General features: G+C 46.4%; 1 protein-coding gene across 1 annotated transcript in view; it reads left to right on the top strand.

The window, feature by feature from the left end:
• The first annotated feature begins 347 nt into the window (after window positions 1–347).
• Window positions 348–6,602, top strand: part of ZPLD1 (zona pellucida like domain containing 1) — a 105,093-nt gene continuing 98,838 nt past the window's right edge. The window contains exons 1-2 of the mRNA XM_064410633.1: window positions 348–551; window positions 4,877–4,970. The gene's annotated coding sequence lies outside the window, so the exon portion shown is untranslated. The remainder of the gene's footprint in view (window positions 552–4,876; window positions 4,971–6,602) is intronic.

Here is a 6,602-nt window from a genome sequence, read left to right as displayed (position 1 = left end):
GGAAAAGGGAGAGCTATGCTTTGTCACAGGCATGTTCAGAGGTAAACCTGCCAGCCGTGTGAAAGGAGATGAGGCAATGTGCTTTGTTAAGGAAAACCTGGCAACGTGCCACAGACTCCTGGAGGCATCCTGCTCCCAGTTACAGTGCCACTGGGGAGGATTGGGCCCAGTTTTCCCAAACCCACAAGTGCCCTGCCTCCTGGCATGGTGCTCCCACGCTGCTTTGTGTGAGCCTTGCCCTCCAAACGTGTCACATTTGGGGCTGACATCACCACCAGCTCCCGTGAGAGAGTGAACAATGGCCACGTGCTGGCAAGCAGCAGCCCTGGTGCAACTTGGAAACCCTGTTGTCTAAGAGCCTGCTGTGACTTCAGGCACTTCCCCCTGGTCTTCCAGCTTGCAGGGGTATCATTTCCTAAGGGAGCAGCAGTTTCCTTCAACACCTGGTGGTGACTGAAATGCGTGAACTGGGGCTTTCACAGTGGGGGCAGAGGGTATTTTCTGGGTGATGGTATCACTTTTCTTCTTCCTCAGCCTGGCACTGCGATGAGGTGAGAGAGCTGTGGGCAGGCACTGCGGGTATGTGCCCTCAGAGATCTGTGTTGTTGCCCTACAGGTTTTGGTGCCTCTGCAAAACTGGGTCATCTCCCAAGTCTGTGCCTGAGTTCCAGCTCTGGAAACACCAACGTGTGTTTGGACTTAAAAGAGGCAGGCTGTCTACAGACTCCCAGTTTGGGATAGATGCTGGGGATTGTAACAGAGCCCAATTCCCCTACAGTCTCCTAAATGAGACTTCCTGTTCCAGATCAGGGGTTAAAGGGGCTGTTACAGTGGGCAGGATCACTTTGGTTGGTTTTCTGGTTTCTGTGATACTTCTTTTTGCAAAGTTGTAGTTTCCCCTTTGTCATGGTTCAGCGGATAGCATTTGCCGTTCAACCAATAACAAAAAAATGTTATTGCACTCTGGTATAAATAACAAAGAGCTTAACTAGGATATGATCAGGCCTGTGAGTCTGAATAATGCAAGCTAGAGTGTTATAGATACAGGTTAGAGTCATACATAGGGGAAACCAAAGACAACTAAAGTATCTGACAAAATAAATAAACAGGTCTCAGCCAGAATCTAGAGAGCATTGCTGAGTCCCAGAGTGTGCCTTTGGTTCCACACGCTTTTTGCTTTTCTACTTTAGCTGCCAATGTGGTAACACCTCGTTCTGGGGCAGAGGGAAGGAAGGAAGTCCTGTGCCCCCTCAGTTCACAGAGGTTTAACCGGTCTGAGCCACAGGAAGATGGCTGCTTCCATCTCCCACCCCTGCAGGGAACAGTGGCAGAAGCAGGGAGGTGATTTGGGTCAGGACAGGGTTTGGAAGCAGGGCAGCTGCGCAGCCCTGTTTGGTGTTAGGTCCATCTCCTGGGGACTGGAGGGGAAGAGGGGAGGAGACCTGCTGGGTCCCTGCTGGGTTTTTTGGAGAGTGTGTGGTGGAGGCTGGGGTGCCCCTCCTCTTGCAAGTACAGCTGCATGACAATGCACATCTCTAGCACAGCCCTGTTCATAAGATTTTGCAGCAGAATCTTACAAACATCATCAGCCTTAGACCTGCTTGGGTGCCTGGTAGGCAAGCACTGTGGTGTCCTCGTCCCAGTGCCCCTCAATGGTTGCTTTTTTTCCCCTTAAACTCTTCTCATCTGTCCTGTGGTAGGTGCCTACATGTCTTGCACATCTGTTTCTCCTGGACACTTAAGGATTTTGTGCAATTTGTCCCCTTTACAAAGAATTTTGAATGGCTGGGGGTGTGCAAATATCTTTTTTTGTCTTTCATCTAGAGCCTCTGTGGGCAGCAATTGTGTACAGTACAGCACAGATGCAGTCTTTAAAAAATAAACTGGCTACCTGCAGGCAAACAGTTATGCTGGCACACAGAAAATATCATATACTGCAGGATCATCTGCCTTGCCCTGTTGTAAAGATATCTCCTTGTTTGTGCATGGATGAGTGTCCTGTACCCTGGTGGTGCCTCACAGCACGTTTATGAACACCTCTCATTCATGTGAGTGGCATTCCATCAGGAAACAGGAGCAATACTGGGCAATTAAGATAATCAGCTCACAATGGGAAATGTCACAGCACCATTAAAAAAATTCATAAACAGCTCACAGGCTGTAAATATTTTTCACATTGATTAATTTTAATTTATGTTTCTGACTCATTATGCAGTAAGCACAAGATGAGAATTAGATCACAAGTCAAAAATAAGATCAGGATAAGGAAAATGGAAGAATGTGCAAAATTTTCTCATAATGGATCATACAAAAAAACCTCAGTCTGCTATGCAGTGATTAGCATTGGCACATACAATAAGTATAAGAAGGTGGTCTGTGGCATGACCATACAATGTGGCAAATCCAGGACAAACTCAGGATAATCCACACTGTCCACTTTTGAGGAGAGACCAGGAAACAGAAAGCGGGAAGTGAGGGACCATTAAACCCTAACCCAAATGTCATTTGGCTTTAGATAACAGTGCTGGTATCAAATGTGCAAGATGATTTACTCAGACTTTTACTTTTGGTTTCACAAAGCCTAGGTTTGCCTTTAATTTTGAAGGTGGTGGTAGATTGTCAGCATACTGCTCCACCCACAGTGAAAACCACAGTTCAAATGGCTCTACCATGAAATAAACAGAGGCTCAAGATCTGTCTGGATGACTGGTTGATTTCTACAAAAATGATCCAGACCTCAATGTGATGATAATGTGACACAGATATTTATAAAATAACCATTGTTGTGCTTGTCTCTGTAGCTCCTTCTTTCTCTGACTGAGCACCTATTAAAATGTCAGAAACTATTTACTAACTGCTGTGAATCTATACAGTGTTTGGCTTAAAATATTGTTTCTTTAAATTTACAAAAACAGTGTAAAGTTAAGGTCAGTACAACAACGATGAATGATGTTGTTAACTGAGTATTTCTCAGCCTGTGGATTTTAATCCGTGATGTGTAAAGGGAACACTGTATTACAGAGTGACTACAAGTGATGTTTATTAATTATGGAGTGAGGGGGTGGGGGCTGGAAAATGTGACTGAGTCATAAAATCCCAAGCTTTCCCAAAATTTGGGTGTGTTCAGAAGCAGAGTTTTCATCCCTGTGACTGTACATGAGACAACTAAGATGGTCTCATTTAATTCTGGAGAGACGCTTGAAAAACATCAATATTTTGAACCCCGTTTCTCACAAGGCAAGACGATAAAATCTTTTCATAAACCCTGTCTTACACAGTCCCTCTCCCTGGGCATCGGCCTTTTTATTACTGAGGCCCATGGAGGAAATAATTGCCCCACACCTCTCTTAACCTAGGATTTGCCAGTGTGGGATTTGTCAGGCTGGGTAATTAAGGCTGCTCTTCACAGCTGAAGTTCACTTCCAGCTCATGCTGCACAAAACCAGCTGGTGCTCTCCCTGAGTGGACAAGCTCTGGCTGGGCATGATCTTGGACACCTTTGAGGAGTCTCACCCTAAATCCAGCTAAGACCAGCTGGCAGTACCAAGCTGTTCATCCCTGTGGATGGAGAAGGCACTGGCAGCACCCAGGGCAGGGCTGGGGGCTGCACATGCTGCTGGCCCCTGGTTGAACAAAGAGTTGCTTTCCTGTGCCAGGCCAGGGGCTGTGGGTTGTTGTGCCCATTGGCAGGAGGTGTGCGTGCTGGATGTCACCTCCCATCTGTGCCTGGCCAAGGAGGATGCTCAGTGCTGTTGCCTCACATAAGTCATTATTCCAGAGGAGGCTCAGCTAGAGGCTTGGAAAACACCCTCCCATTTTGGCACGACTTGTTTCTATGCTGGGACTTCTCAACATTATGGGGAAATGAAATGAACACGAGCAAAACAAACTCTGAACCTTGGCCACTGCAATCCAAAATAAACAGGGCGTGGGCATAGTGATCCCACTTGGCTTTTTTCTGCATCCTCCATTCATGGCTGGGAGGGAAGAATTAACCCCACTCCTGCTAAGCTGCCCTGCTGACCCTTCCGGGCAGGAGATGGGTGTGTTGCTGCTGGCATTGCTGCTGGTGTCCCTGCCAGCCATGGCCACAAGGAAGGAGCTGTCCCCTGGGGCTGGGTTCCCATGCTGCCACCACACTGTGTGAGGTCCTGCTGATGCTGATTGCACCCTGCGGGGCTGAGCTCTCTGTGCTGTCTCTGAACAGTGGGGAAGCTGCACACTAAATCCTGTTCTGATCCTGACATTGCTGTGCAGGGTCCTCTTCTGCCTCTGTTTTGGGCGACTTGCAGGTCCTGTCTCTCCCTTCAGCCCTCCCCTGTGTTACTGGCATAGTGGTTTTGTGATAAGAGTGGTAACAGGGCCAAACAGTCTTTACAGGCAGGTGTGTAACTCTCATGGTGTGTCTTTGCTGCAGTCGTCCCAAGGAGTGACATCTGCCTTTGCTCTCAATGAGTTGGGTGGCAGATCCAAGCTGTCACCCTAAAACACTTCTCATCTGCAGTCTTCTGGAGTAAGGATAGAGCATATTGCTGTTGGATCCCCAAAACATTTGTGCATCTGCTGTTGAGTTTCCTGATCTCTGACTGTGCAGCAAGGGGAGGAGTTGCAGCTGCCCCGCCAGAGCCTCTGGGTGTCCCAAAAATCCCAGAGGTGTGCACCCAGCCTGCCCAGAGTTCCTTGGACTGAGATGTTCAGGCTGACCAGAACTATTGCTGATGCTCTCTCACAGCAGGGAGAAATATGACTATTTGTGCTCTGTTTCCCCCCCCCCCTTTTTTTTTTTTGCCAAGGTAGGTTACTACTCTAAACATAATGGGTTTAGGAGCTTCACCATCTATTTTTCTAACCTATCTGAGTTATTGTATTTCCACAGGTCCTGATAATGAAAAGCTGCTGATGGCAATCTCTGTGCATTGACAAGAAAGAGAAATGTGTTTAGGAGCCTAGAAGATTACATAAAAAGAGAGGTAACCCTCAGTACCCCAAACAACAAAGTTCTAATTTAGAAAAATGTTTATAGAAGACAGCCTGTAGGTCAAAGTCCTGGGGGAAGAGGTCCATTTTGTAAGGATTTTCACAAAAGACTGGACAAATGACTAGAGAAGGTATTAAGAGTGCCAATCTGGCATTGTGTTGATTGATTGATTCTCATGGAATTATTTAAAAAAACTAATAAATAAATAAGATAAATAAATAATAAATACAACAGCTGTTAGATGGGCCATGCTGTCCTCTGAGCTGGCTTCCAGGGCAGTAAACAGGATGATCCAAGAGGGAGTTTTTATTTCTGTGCTTTTAATGGCTGTATCAGTGTTTGAGCTGAACTGAAGAAATCCATACTGGAAGAAAAACTAGAGTCCCTGGCTTTTTGCCAGCCACTTCTCTGGCTGTCTGCTTCTCTGTTCCCAGAACTTCCCAGAATTTAAGGGTTTCAGGCCCAGGCTGTGTGAGGGGAGATGTGCCAGAAGCCTGGTGGTGAGGAGCTGATGAGGGGACAGAGACCTGCCCACCCAGCACATGGTGCATGACACAGCCATCAGCCAGGGAGCCCTTGGCTTCCACACCACCAGGGAGTCACAATGCTGAGAGCAAAGGGCCAGCATGGGCAGATGTCCTGCATGGCTGAGGTTTTAAAAAAGTGAATGGACTGTACGTGACAAGGAGGACTGGAAAATGCTCGTGCACAATGGCTTGTTCCAATGAATATCAGAGTTTTTCTGTATCAGGCAAGCATGAGCACTCTGTAGCACCAAACCTAAGATCAGAGTGGATTTGGCTGTCCTGTCTTAGGGCTTATGCTTCTATGTATATACTGATTAACACCAATTTTCATGCTGGCTGACTCACACATCTTAAGCAATCATGTTGTAGGCTTGTTATTTTTTCCAGTGTTTCTTTACCCATGCCTAGGATGTCCAACCAGTAGTATGGAAGCACATCTGGACTCTCAGTATGATGCTTCTTGGGGCAGTTTCCTTGCAACTGGCCAATTCTTATGGGCTAGAAAAACAAACTCTGTAAGGATTTAGGCCTTGGTGTTTGTCAGGGTTTTTTTACAATGAGGGTCGTCAGGCACTGGAACAGGTTTTCCTGAGAAGGGAAATATTCCAGGGCTCTGAACAACCTGTCCAGTGGATGATGTCCCTGCTTATTGCAGGGGAGTTGGATGAGATGACAAGGTGTCTTCCAAACCAAACCCTTCTGTGATTCCACATCTACTTTCTCATTCATGTCCATGTTTAGTTCTGAGCTTTATCAGTGGTGAGTGTGTATCCCACAATTCTTCCATAACCCAGTATTTCTAACACCAACACACACACATTAGCAGCTGAGCTTCTAAAACTGATCTGAACATACATGTTTTTACAAACTCAGGTTTCACTTGCCTTTGGTTTTGATTCTTAAAAGATACCTGCTTTGAAGCACTTCTGAGCTCCGGGAACTTAATTTTGTTTTAATGAGAGTCCAGATTGTCTTAATTGCATGATACTTGGCACTGCTAAGAAAAACAGTAAGAATCACAAGACCTTTGCCAGAACCTCTGGGTTATTTTTTATGTGTCTTACTCTCCAGCCCAGTTTTCAGGAGTGGCTGACTAT

The sequence above is a fragment of the Passer domesticus genome, chromosome 2, assembly GCF_036417665.1.
Source record: "Passer domesticus isolate bPasDom1 chromosome 2, bPasDom1.hap1, whole genome shotgun sequence".
Lineage (NCBI taxonomy): Eukaryota > Metazoa > Chordata > Aves > Passeriformes > Passeridae > Passer > Passer domesticus.
Note: the sequence above shows the minus strand (reverse complement) of the source record. Positions and strands in the feature narration are given on the sequence as shown.